Below are 12,880 nucleotides of genomic sequence, written 5' to 3' on the forward strand. Positions count from 1 at the left end.
TGGTTGTTTTGCTTGTTTTGCGTCTCCTGCGCGGGCAAGGAGAGCAACTTTGGGTAATTGAATGTATCAAAGTTTTATGCCGTCGAGCAAATGGAACAACACGAAAATAGGATCAGATTACTCGATTTGGGAGAGAGAGAGTAAAAAAACACAGTATCAACACGGACGTTCGTGGTAAGATTGTTGAAATGGCTCATAAAAAGGGTATATTTAGAAGTTTTGGTACTTCCTTTATCGCTTAAAATTCATTACACTCGCTGTGTCCCGCGTACGGTCGGCAAGTACCCCGGGACACACCAGACACGCTTGCAGTTTTCAATTATTACCCTTGTTTCACACGGTGTGCCCGATTACAAGCAATAACGTTTCGGAAGCGTTGGTGCATAAAAACCTGGTCGAATAATCGCCGGTTTTTATTAATTTAAATCGGCGAAGGTAACGTCTTTTTTGGTGAATTAATTTGACGACTATGCTGGCACGGCTAAGACTTTATCATAAAGGAAAAAATTGCGCTACAAACATTAAATCAAACGAATGAAGATGTCGTCGCTCGCTCGCGCGATAGAGATTTGCCTGCGATAACGGTGGGTATGCGTTTCGAACGCTGTCCAAAAACTGCCCTGCCCTCCCCATCAGATAATTCTAATTTAGTGCTGCGTTAATAAAATAATTAGCTCGATCACCATCGGAGGACGTGCTGGAGCAATAAAACGAAAAATATCAGCATCTCGTCTGACTTCGTTGGTGCGTCGAATCTGAGATTATCTAAAAAAACTACCGAGGAACTCGGAGTCTCTTTACGCCATTCGGAAATGTCAAATTTCAGGCCAATTTTTCATCCCGGACCAGATGTCATCGGGTGTTTCTGAAGGGGGGAAAGGGAGTGGGAGCAATAAAAAGAAACGAGGAAGCCAGTTCCAACACTGGAGAAGACACTTTTTCCTCAATGTTGGCTGTATCGTAACTTTGGGAAGCTCAGATCGCACCGTAGGATAATCGGTCAACGTTAACGGGGTAGATAAGAGGCAGTGGAGGCACAGGCACCCTCTAGAGCACACGGTGAACGGGGAATGAAGGAGACGAGCGTGTTCTCCAAAACAAAATTAGTGGATGAATTCCAGAGATCTTTCCCTCCGGTTTTCCGCTCTCCGTTCGAAGCAGAAGCGCTCGTTGCACTTGTGGTCGTAGCGGTGGCTGAAGACACACGGCAGAAGGGAAACATCTTATCGCATAGCACGTCATATTTATCATCGGTACCACTTCACTATCGCCCGGACGGAGCCACATCATGCAGACGGTGCGCATACGCACCGTGGTGTGTCTGGCCTGCGTCAAGGTGAAGATCATAAGGTCCAATAGAGGAGTAGTGTGACCACGCGCAGCGGCATGCGGCAGCGAAGCAGAAGAAGCTCCCTAGCGCGGGAATCATAACATTTGCATTTTATGACATGGCGTGTGTTTGCTTCGCTCTGCCAGCCTTCCCGTGGCTGCTGCTTCTAATGCTATCGATGCTGCGGTTTTTTTTCGGGTGCGTGTGTTTTACCTTCCCCTACCGGGATCCCATCACGCCGGACCGGATAGGCTCGGTGCAGATGAAGATATCAGTTTTTTTTGTTCCTTGTGGGACTATAAAACAGAGAAGTCAGTACCAAAAAAAAAAAGCGAAACATTCTTACTCCTCCGAGACGCTGGTGTCGTTTTCGGTGGCAGATGGAACAACAAGGGGAGTTGTTGTAACCGGCGAGAGAGGATGACGGTTCCGAGCGCTTCGGTGAAGCCACGGTTCCAGTTGAGCATGAAGTTAAAGTTGGTTACAAAAAACCAGCGGAAGGTTAACGTTCTTTTCAGCTAGGAGCGTTTCTTCCTTATTTGAATCCCGTGCTCGCAGCCTAATGCTCATATTTCGCGTATCCTATGTCCAGAATGTTCAGCAAAACTGCCAAAAGTGAGGAGGGTCCGTGACCGTACCGTTTCGGATTTGCTCCTGAATGGCCGAGCTCCCGGACGAAGGGTGTACGTGCAGAAATCACAAGGGAGAAGGCCATCATGGAGAGGGACACTTTGTGAGCTTGGGGAAGCGGCTAGGAATTCGTTTATTTTAATTAATCTGTCTGAGTTTCATATTTTTAATGGCATTTAAAAAAAAGCAGCGTTTCGTTACCCGCTTTACTAAACGAGACGACAATGAAAAGAATAGAAAAACATTATTTTGATCATTTTTTCAAGAAAACGAGACTTTTTTTTGATAACTATTTAAATGCATTCTGTTTCTATATACAAAAAGCATCTAACGATACATGGTAGTTTCCATCCAAATAATCTCACAAGCTTGTCTATTGACATTTTACTTGCATTTTGTAGCTTAAATTTCATTCCCTCTGCTTGCAAGAACACCCAACGCTACATCACAAATTTAGTTGCTCGTTTGCCGACAGTCCATTTTTTGAGAACCAATTTAAACAGGGGTTAGAAAACGGGAAATAGGCGGCACCAAAGTCAACCCCATCTCTCCAGGGCTGTGCAAAACAGCGAAAAGCACTTCCCGCAACAGCAACTGTGGTGCAGAGAATGGGTGACCCGGTGCCATTGCCATCATTAAAGGTAACGTTGAGTTAGGACAAGGGTCAACCCTGTCGTCGATCGATTTTCATTTGTTTTCAATTTCTTGTCCACTCAGGAGCTAGTTTCGTCGTACTTCCCCGAGAGAGAGAAAGAGTGAGACAATCTACTGTGCAAGGAAGTGCTGAGTGGGCAAGAAGCCTTTTTCACATTAGAGACTCGCTGTCCGATTCTATTCCCCTGAAGGAGCAAACTAGCCTGAAAATGCTTTTATTCTTTAGCCAGCACTTTACGCCCGTGCAGCGGCAGCACAATGTAGGACGACTTCATATGATCTTCTCAGTAAGGAACGCGCAAGGGTACTGAGTTTAGCGGACAGTGCTGAAAACGGGACACGGGCAAAAGGGAACGCGAAATCGGCCCCTTTTCATTGACCGGACAACATCGTCGACGACGACGACGCCAACTGACGGATGGACGAACGGACGCTGTCGCCTTTAAAGTCATCCCGGGCAATATATCAAAAACTTGAAAAGGACCCGGACCGGAGCCCTTTTTGTCGTCCTCCCACTCTGCGCAGTGTTGCGCTCGGTGTCGGGGAAGTGGTCGAGCATGGCCGTGGTCTTGTCGTCGGAGGAGTGGAAGACTTGATGGATTTCGGTCCCGAAAAAAAAAAAAAAACAAAAAGGAAACCAGCGGACCTGTCCGCACTCCAGCAATCGCTCGATGCGATGTTCAGGGTCACCGTTAAAGTGTGTGTGTGTGTTTTTGTCTTGTCCACTACACCACGACCCATCCTGACTGCTCCTGCCCGTCGGAGTCGCTCTGTCCCAAAAAAGGGAATATACAAAGCGAAATGAATAATTGTTTCCTCGGAACTTTGGCCCTTTGCACTCGAGTACGCGACGCGTTCCAGTGTCATCTCGGTGTTTTGTGGACGGGACAATAACAATGTGACTCGCTTCGTCGTCGTCGTTTGTCCGGGGTCGCTCCGGATGAGACACATCACATATTTATGCTGGGAATGGGACAGGTTTTCTTTTATACTTCTCTGGTCAGCTGAGGGCTGGGAAGGTGGCTGTGGACGCGCTGGCAGAGCAGAGAAGACGTGAACGTGATCAAAATAAGAGCACGACGACCGCAACCGATGACAGCGGCTCCGACTCCAGCCCATGGGAGCGCTCGGAGAGAAGAAGGTCCATCAAGTTTCTGGGGGAAACCAACCTAAAACTTCCAACGGATCGGACCGTTGGTCCAGCACGGCCAAAGCCCTAGACGAAGGGGAATTTTATTAAAGGATAATATTTGTCCACCATTACACGCTTGAGCAGTGTGAGTGTGGCCACAAGTGGGAGACAAACGCTTTTGGTCAAGACTCGCTGGACTTCCGAGGAGTGGACGTTTTAGGAATCTAGGAAAAAAAAGCTTCCAACCCCAACAGTTTTGTCGTTGTCGATCTCCTAGGCACGTGTGCTTTTTCTTACACTGCTCCAGGAAATGTGATTTGCTGGAAAATGGATTTCCCGCAACTGCACCACCACCAACCAGTTGGTGGTGGGATTTTTTGTGTTCTTTCCCTCCCAAGAATCGGGGCTGCTTTTATGGTTTTAATCATGTTATGTGCTGTCTAGACGGACACGTATTAGATTAGGTGGTGCATTGTTTTAGAATCATATTTATGCCACAATACTGTGCTGAATGGAGCAGGCTTCATGGACTCGGCAGACAATGTCTTTCGGAGAATACATTCCAAACCGTAAAGGATGGCTGCAGATAAGCCTGTATAATGGAAGGCACTTTCAGTTTTACGAAGGGAAATTTGGATATTATTAATCTCTTTCTTGTTCCAGCAGCTTGACAGATAGCTAAAAATAACCACCGCAATCGATCCTTCCTAGTTCTATGGATCGATAATGTTTAGGAGCTGCTCCCGTCCTTCCCGGCAAAACATTATTAAATTCGGTTAACTTTAATCCTTATCTCAACCGACGAAAAGTGGTTCCGTGGTGGGAGCAGTAAAGTCAAAAGTTAGCCGTTATCACATTGCAGGCAATGTTTTTCCGCGCTTCGCTGACTGAAGGGGACTGAATGACAACCGGCGCTCGCTCGTTTGCCGCTCAGCTTAAAGCCCAATTTACCGTCGTTGTGACATGGTGGAAGTGATTTCATTATAAAATTTCCACCTCATTTTCTGCCACTTTTGGGGGCTTTTCGGTCGCTTATTTTTGCTGAAACTCGTTGTATGTTTTATTGATTTACGATGTTTTAAATACCGCGGAAAATAGATTAAACTGCTCCCCCCAGGAACGTAAACTTCCGGGCGTGTATCCCGCGGGGCTGTGGGCAGGTTTTTCTTAAAATTTCCGGCATACACACCTTGGTGTGCTGGTAGAACAAAAAAAAAACTCCCTTTTCGGGGAAAATTTAGCTGAGCTTTGAGCGTGATATTTTTCAACCGTTGTGCTGTGTCCGGTTGAGCGGAAAACCATTGAATTGAATTCCCTCGAAGAAGCCGGGGAAACGGTTCGGGCAAAAATGTGGAAAATTGAAGGCATGCTTTATTCCACCTTGACCAGCGCGCCGGCTCACAGTGCGAAATGTAAAGAAATCAGAAACACTCATCGCACGGAGCCTTTTTTCTTGGAGGTTGGTTTTTTCCTCCCCGATTCGGGTGGAAAGCTTCAACATTGCCAAGGATTCTGGAGGCAAAAAATAGCACACCAACAACAAAGTACCAGGGCCGGAAATATCGCAACACAATGGGAACAATCAAATAACAATCAGAAATCTTCTCCAAACCGCCCAGCGCTCCTGTGCCGGGCGCTTGTCGCTCTTCTGCCGGGTTTGTGTTCATTATGGACGCAAAGGGAATCCTTCCTCGAAGGTCCTCGAAGGATGTAAGTAGGACACGGTGAATGTGAAGGTGCGAATCGGGTGCGGAAAAGCTGAAGAAGAGAAAGCTCCAGGGCTGGAGGAAAAATGCCGGTCCACACATGAACACGGGCGGGAATCTCGGGGCCCAGTATGTAGAGCCAAGAGCGTACACGAGAACCACATACACGGGAGAACTTTAAACAAGTGCCATCGGAAAATCGCCCCCTAACGACCCATAAACTTGTGTGCGCTGGAATGTAGTATTAAGGTGGTGATGTAAACAGAGAGCAACAAGAAGAAAAAAGCAAACTGTTTGTTTGAGCGGGGCGAGAGGGAAAAACGACCGGAGAGGTTGGGAAAGTTTTCCCATCATCGTCATTATCGTCCTGCACCGCACAGGACGTTCCCCGCTGCCTGGCCCCTTCACCAAACGGGGCAATTGTTTGGAAGAGTTGGCAGCAATTGCTCGCAAGAAATATTACTCCGTACGAGCTTGTGACAACGGTGGAGCTGCCGCTGGGAGATGAAGATCTTGCAAAGGAGTGGCAAAAAGTAAGGAGTGAGCACAATTTTACTGGCAACACTTGCCTCCATACACACAATGGGGCCCATACTAGCAGTAGTAGTAGTGTTGCTTGACTTTTACTTCCTCGAGTGCGCCCGTTAGAGCGTCTTAAAGAGCGCTCAGGAGACTCTTAAAGACTGGCAGCAAACTAGCCCCAGCTCCCCGTGGTTGTTTGCCATCCTCGAGGCCCATTTTCTTTCCCGCTTGCGTAACGTTGCGCTCATTTGAATTTTAAACCCCACCCGGCACAAACACCTGCAACCGTTTACGACGGTCGGCGGTCGTATACACGCGACCCGGGGTCCGCTTTTTCTGTCGCCCGGGACACGGTGACCGATGAAACGATACCGTAGGACAACACAAAAAAAAATCGTTTTCACTGGAGGCAAACCCTCGCCCTGACCTTGGTCAATTGATGGGTTTCCCCCCTTGCAGGGCCGGCGGTGCGTACCTTAATTATTTTGGAGCTGGAAATTGGTAGGCTGGTATGGCCTCCGGGGAAGGGAAATGAGATGAAAATTCAAATGCCGATGTATTTAAGGGCAAGCAAAACCCGCCCGAGCCGGACAGAGAGCTGTGGTATTTGGAGGAAAAAGAAGAAAGAGGAAAAATCGAAACACTGCGAAGGGCATCCTTATCGTGGCGATTAAAGAGCGATTGCCATCGTATTTGCCCTCGGTGGCATTGAAGGTCCATGAACTGTTGTAAGTAGCATAGGAAAAAGAACACGAAAAGAAGCTGTAAAGTAACGTTACCAAATTTTGGATGATGTTTTGACCGCTTGGAGGCGTTAATTCCACTGACATGCTTCCAGATTCTTGGCTCGACAAAACTTTAATGGCCGAGATTTAGGGTTTTTATTTCTTCAAGAAAAAAGGAATATTCTTGGAAAAAAGGCTTAAGTTCTTGGAAAAAAGATCTTCAAACTCATAACATTTTTTGCCTGCTTTCTTCCATCAAAAAGGGGTTTGATTTCGCCTCCGTCAAAGACGACTGTGTAAACTTTTGCAATAACGTCAATGTGAAGAAGGTTATGAGACGTAATTTTTGTTATTTTTGTCCATAAACTTGTCCTGTTATAACACAATTTTTATGCATTTACCTACTTTAGCAGTTTGCCTTTCAGCAAAAGTATCTCATGGCACGTGTCAAAGGTGCAAGGTTATTAGTAAAGTTTGGTATTTTTCTTCCAATTTCTACCAAGCGGTGGTAGATCAAAGATTGAACAAAAAAAAAAATGGAAAATTCCATTGAAAGACAGATAGGCTAGAAGGAGCTTGTACAAGCTAAGGTAGGATTGTTTTTCTACTTTCTTAAATTGTGCACCGAAGCGAAAACAAATACAAAAGGGTACGAACGAATCTTTGCTTTTCCGGCAAACCTTTTTAAATCTACGCTTACGTGCAAACGGGAGTACTTTTTAATAAAAATATACCCCAAATGCCCCAATTTTGAAGTTTCTTTCGCTCGGTTTTTGCCTTTACTTGCAAGCAGTTTTTTTTTTACTTTCCCCCAAAAAGTGTGTCGTTTCGTAATAAAATCAAACATTGGGACGGTGTGTGTGTGTTTTCTTTTTCTCTTCTGCGCGTGGAAAAGTCACAACGGAACAGAACCAAATTCTAAAGTCGTACGCGGGACGCGAGCCCTTTTTGGCAAAGGTTAGGAAATGCACGGGAAAGGCCGACTTCCTGCTGCTGCTGACAGAAACCACGCTGTCGAAATTTCCTGTTCTATATTGCTAGAGAGAGCTAGAGCGAGAGAGAGAGAGAGACATAGGAAAGGCTCATGACGTCACGCGTTCACTGACCCAAAGAAAATTGTGTTCCACACTTTGCATTGTACGCGCGCGCTACTGGGCCGGGGGAGATGAAAATTATGATAAAGGACGCGCAAGGCAGGGTCGGCAAGGTAGCACGGTAGGTACGGAAGCTTACTCACTTTCCATTTTCCCTCAACCTGCTGGGCCACACTTTTCATCTGTCATAAAATATGCAATAGTGAGGTACAACGAAAAACGAGAGAAAAAAAAACTCCCGCCGAAAGCTTTAACTCCACGAGAGCACGAGACATGGAAAACATATTTTCCCTCGCCGTACCGCGCGCCCCGTGCCGGATGGGCCTCGGATTCTCTGGCAAAGCGTTGGAAAAGTTTTTTGTTTTCATTTACCGAAAAGTGTCAAACGAAACAGTGTGCTCGACCATTTTACTGTGCAAGGCGGGGAGGGGGGGGGGAGAGGGCGGGCGCGGGTTTTGTGTTGTTTTTGTGACGATTAAAATTAAAATTTTGTGTTGCCCTCTCGTGCACGCCGATGCAGCAACGGTGGCACACAAAACTGCAACATAATATGTAGAAGAGCACAGGAACAAAAAAAAACACGGATACAAGAATAAAAAGAGTTTATTCGGCTTTTTCTCCATTCGCGTTGTAGTGCTTTGTCGAGCCTTTGCTGTTGCTTGTTTCGGGAATCGTGCTTTTAATATTTGGAATTAATTTTTCGAGGTCATACAGGGTTCGTCCGGTGGGGATTGAAAAGGTTGGGAAGCATAAAAATCGCAACAACAACAACAACAGCAACGGCTGCATCAAAAAACCGATCAACATTCCGAACCCTTTTCACGATCGGTCATGTGTGAGTGGTGTTGTTTTGTTCCATTTCCTCCCGGCCTGGCTGCATCAATCGCTTCCTCGGGTTGCACCGGCTCCCCTATGGACAACAACAATCGGACCTGACATTAATTATTCATTTGTCAGCCCCACCAAGCTTCCCCCGCGTTGTGCCTCCCCGCCCTGCAGCAGGAGAGCCCTTTCAACGCGCGATTTTGCGCGGGATGTGCGAATCGAATGCGATGAGTGCGCGATAATCGCAACCACACCGAACGCACAGATGAAAGAAAGATGTTGCCAACGCGGAAACGCAAACGATCGAATAAAGTCCCATCAGGTGGGCGAGATTCGGTTGTATCCGTGCCCCCGTCTGCCCCCTCCTCCTGGTGCAGCATCGTATCACGCCGGTTCGTCGTCTTGTTCGCGCAGTCGAGTCCTTGGCGTTGCACATTGGCAAACCGAGGGACGAGATAAATGTACCGATTGTGCGTTGCCGATCTCTGCACCACGCTGCGCGTTGCATTCGCTCGGGGACGGAGAATTTTGCATGCTTCTTTTCCTTCCCTCCCGGCTGGAAGCAGGGAGGAGAAATTAATAACACCCAACGTGCAGAAGGCCGGAGAGTGTGGGATGCGCGCATATATGGGGCAGGCGTCGGGCGCAGCGTGAGTGGAAATCGGCCGCTCCAAACAGGCGATATGGCTGACAGACGCATAAACGAGAGTTGAGCATTAAATGAGATTTTAACGTCGCGTCCATTGCGAATCGCGATCGTGTGCATGTGTGTGTGTGTGTGTGTGTGTGTGTGTGTGTGTGTGTGTGTGTGTGTGTGTGTGTGTGGGGAGAGTGACTCTTAAAGGGCACATGCACGTCGTTTAGCGTGTAGTTTCTTCTTGCCTGTTTGGTGGCGGATCGAGCGGAGGGGAACGAGATGAATAAATTCTACACACACGCCAAACCTTTGAGCGTCCTTTGCCGTCCGTTTGGTGGGGCTCTCACCCTGCAGGACTGGTGCCAAAGAAATGCAGACAAATTGAAACATTTTATTATAAATCGTGTTCGCTTCTGCTCCGCTTTGCTTATTTATGAAGTGAAGACACACCGCGATGCGGCAGCCGGGAGATGCTTTTTTTTTTGGCAAATCGAGCATTGATCTAAGAATAGCACAATAAATCATTAAAATGCCAATTGCTCTCCGGTACATTGGGAAGCGCGACGAAACGATGTCATCAATCGTCGAGGGGCAAAATCGGAACAACCTCGCGGGGGTTGGGTGTTGGGAGGGATGTCGCCAAAATAGAACACACACACGTGCCAAGAAAAATCGGCTCGGTGCGGCGCAAATGCAGCCAAGCGAGGAAAATTGATTGAGAACCGAATGCTTTTTTTGCCAAAGCCGTTTGAAATGACATTTGAAATATTACAACTTTTATGAACAATGTTTTTGCAATTTAAATGCAAAAAGCATAGCAATTAAGGACTCAAGCAAACAAAAGCTACTGAAACGCATCAAAACCTTCTACTGAAACCGCACAACAAGGGCTTAACAGTCTAACAATACTTCCTGAAACCATTAAAACCGCCTAAGAAGCAGTTAAACGTAATGCAATTCATCATTTGGAGCTCATTACTCGCCGGCGGTAGCATAGACACGGGTCGCGAACTAGCAGGTGTAGGAAAAGCAACAATCGTTTAATTATTGCAGTAGGTGCGCGATGTGGAACACAAGCCACACCAGCAAACTAGCGCAGCCAAAATGCATAAAACATGGGAACATAGGAGCGACATTAAAGGAGCCCGGACTCCCGGACCGGGTCGAGGCAGAAAAGCGAGATGAAATTTGCTTAATTTTCTCCCCAGAACAAGGCCGAACCGGAGTTTAAAATTGAAGCTGCTGGTGCTGCTGCTGCTGGCCCATTGCTCGGTTCGGTTCATAATTTCAAATCGAGCCATGTTCTCAGGCCGTTATTACGTCCGCGATGGGCATTTAATTTGTGCCACCCAGCCCGGGTGGCCGTTACGCCGGAAAGGTCATTTATTAGATTTGTGGATTTTTTCTTTTCCGTCCGGGAAAGTCCGGTGGAAGAGAATGGTAAGGGTGGTACACTGTTGTTGTGTTGTTTCCTTATGTTAATAAAGATAAGCTGAGTATCTTTATTCTGCTGGGCCTTTCGTCTTAATGGCAGTTCCATTATGCTTTCGGTTGGCTGGAAACAAGTCATTTCCGATTGCTGCCGCTGCCGCTGAATTGTTCTGTTCTGTTCGGTTTTAGTATGTGAAAGAATATGTTTAATGTGCTAATCACTCTTCTATGATGGGTTTAGTGTTTTCGAATGCATTTCGAACAGCAGGGAGCAGGGAAAATAAATACGAAAAGAAAAACACCCTTTTTGGGTTGTTCGCTGCTAATTCAGTGGTGAGTGTGGAGAGGTGAGAACAATTCGTCTTACCTACCCACTGGGAGCAGCATTGGAAACACTGCATTCGAACATGTTCATTATGATTGCTTCATTCTCTTGCTCTTGCTGGCAGCAGCAGACCAAACGGTGCGGAGACCAAACGGGACTAGGTAGTTGTTCGCTCCGTTCCGGGCTTGTAAGAAGTGTTAAATGGTTGTTGCTTGCGGTCTTTAGAGCTCATCTCGATCGAAATAATGACGATCGAAGGGAAGAAAAGAGCTGAAGAATAATAGAGGAAGCAAGAATGGTTCTCCAGTGCCCAAAACGTGAAACAAATATTACAAACCATTGTTGCATAGTTTATGCTTTTGAGTCGTGTTTTCTTCGTGGCAAACGGGATGACTTTTCTATGCAGTTGGGGAGAGCGTTCTTCTTTTTTATTTCACAAGAACACCGTGTTTGGAAAATGAAACCCAAACCTTCAGTATCTCAATGCCTGGGAGATGCCGCTGGGGTTGGCTTTTGGGGGACGTGTGGGTGAAGGTGTATATTTGTGCAGTTGCCGCCGCAGCATTGACGACCCTGGAGCACATTTCTGGAACAACCAGGATCAAAGGCGCGTGTAGCAAACCTTCCCTTGCGTGAGCATCTTGTTTTTGGTGTATCGACGAGCGACAACGGAACACCACGGGCCGTTAGTGTTCTTCGAAAACGCACCTTCAAACCCATCTCTTCGCTTTGAAAGAGGCGCGAGAGATGCTCACAAAAGTCGAAAAGAAAAGAAAAATACTTCCCCAGAATTGAACGAACGATGTAAAAAAAAACGCAGGAATAATACACACAGACCGAACTCTCAATATTCTTCAACTCCCAAAACCTCAAACCTTCTGCGTTCTTTCGGAGCTTGGGTAATGTTTCGAATTAAAGCACCTCCAGGGCAATCTCTCACTCGTTCTCTCCCTCCCTCTAGTTTGGATGTCTTGTGAACTCTTCCCCGTACACGGTGGAGCGCTGTTTTTTTTCCTCGGCAAACTTCCATCATAAATAATGCAAGTAATAATAATATCCATGGTATTGGGAGAATCGTTTTTGAAGGCGCAAAGCGGTTCGAACATCGCGAGTGTATCGTTTCGTCTATTGCAAGGGCCCGTGTGTTCGATTTTTTGGTCCGTTGTAGTTGTTTCCCTCCCTCCCCAAGTCTTCGTTATGATTGCGTGGTGCGTGGAACATTGACGACCAGAGGGTGAAACCCCTTGCTCTCGGTGCAGCTATGCCCGTCTTCCGCGAGATGATGAGCAAGTTTCGTTTTGCTGGGTGCGAGGGCAAGGGAAAGGAAGACAAGGGACGGGGTTTGAATCAGAAAACGCCTACCTATCACTTTTATCATATTTTAAGTACAAGGTGGTGCCCACGCGAACTTCTTACGCGCGCGCCGAGGTTTTCGGTTCGGTTCCCTTTCTTACGTTCCTGCATCGGCGAAGTGTCCGGCCGGTTTGCGGCCGTTTGGTGGGCCGCATTCGCACCTCCTTTAATGTTGGGCGTGCGCTGCCGGCTCATCATCATTTTGCCGCCACCAACCACCGGTGCATTCTGCTAGTCCCTGTTGAGGGGGGTTTTTTTTCGTGTGTGCCATTTTCTCACTGCAAAAGAGAAACTTGTTTCCGAGCTGACATACCGCCACGGTGTACTCCCGGAGGCTATTCACGCCTCAACTCGGGTGGAGAATGGTCACTTTACTTCGGACGCATCAACCGTCCGCTAAAAGCAGATCGTTGTAGGGTTTAAGTGTCAACGAGAAATAATACAACAGCTCCACGGTTCCCGTTTTTGGTCGGCATTGCTCTAGCGAAGATTCATCTCTCCGGAGTGACATCTGGG

The 12,880-nt window shown here is 47.1% G+C and overlaps 1 protein-coding gene across 1 annotated transcript in view; it reads left to right on the forward strand.

Moving 5' to 3' along the window:
* Positions 1 to 12,880, forward strand: part of LOC121598336 (CLIP domain-containing serine protease 14D-like) — a 196,122-nt gene that overhangs the window by 7,296 nt on the left and 175,946 nt on the right. The gene's annotated exons all lie outside the window — the stretch shown is intronic.

This window comes from Anopheles merus, chromosome 3L, assembly GCF_017562075.2.
Source record: "Anopheles merus strain MAF chromosome 3L, AmerM5.1, whole genome shotgun sequence".
Classification (NCBI taxonomy): domain Eukaryota; kingdom Metazoa; phylum Arthropoda; class Insecta; order Diptera; family Culicidae; genus Anopheles; species Anopheles merus.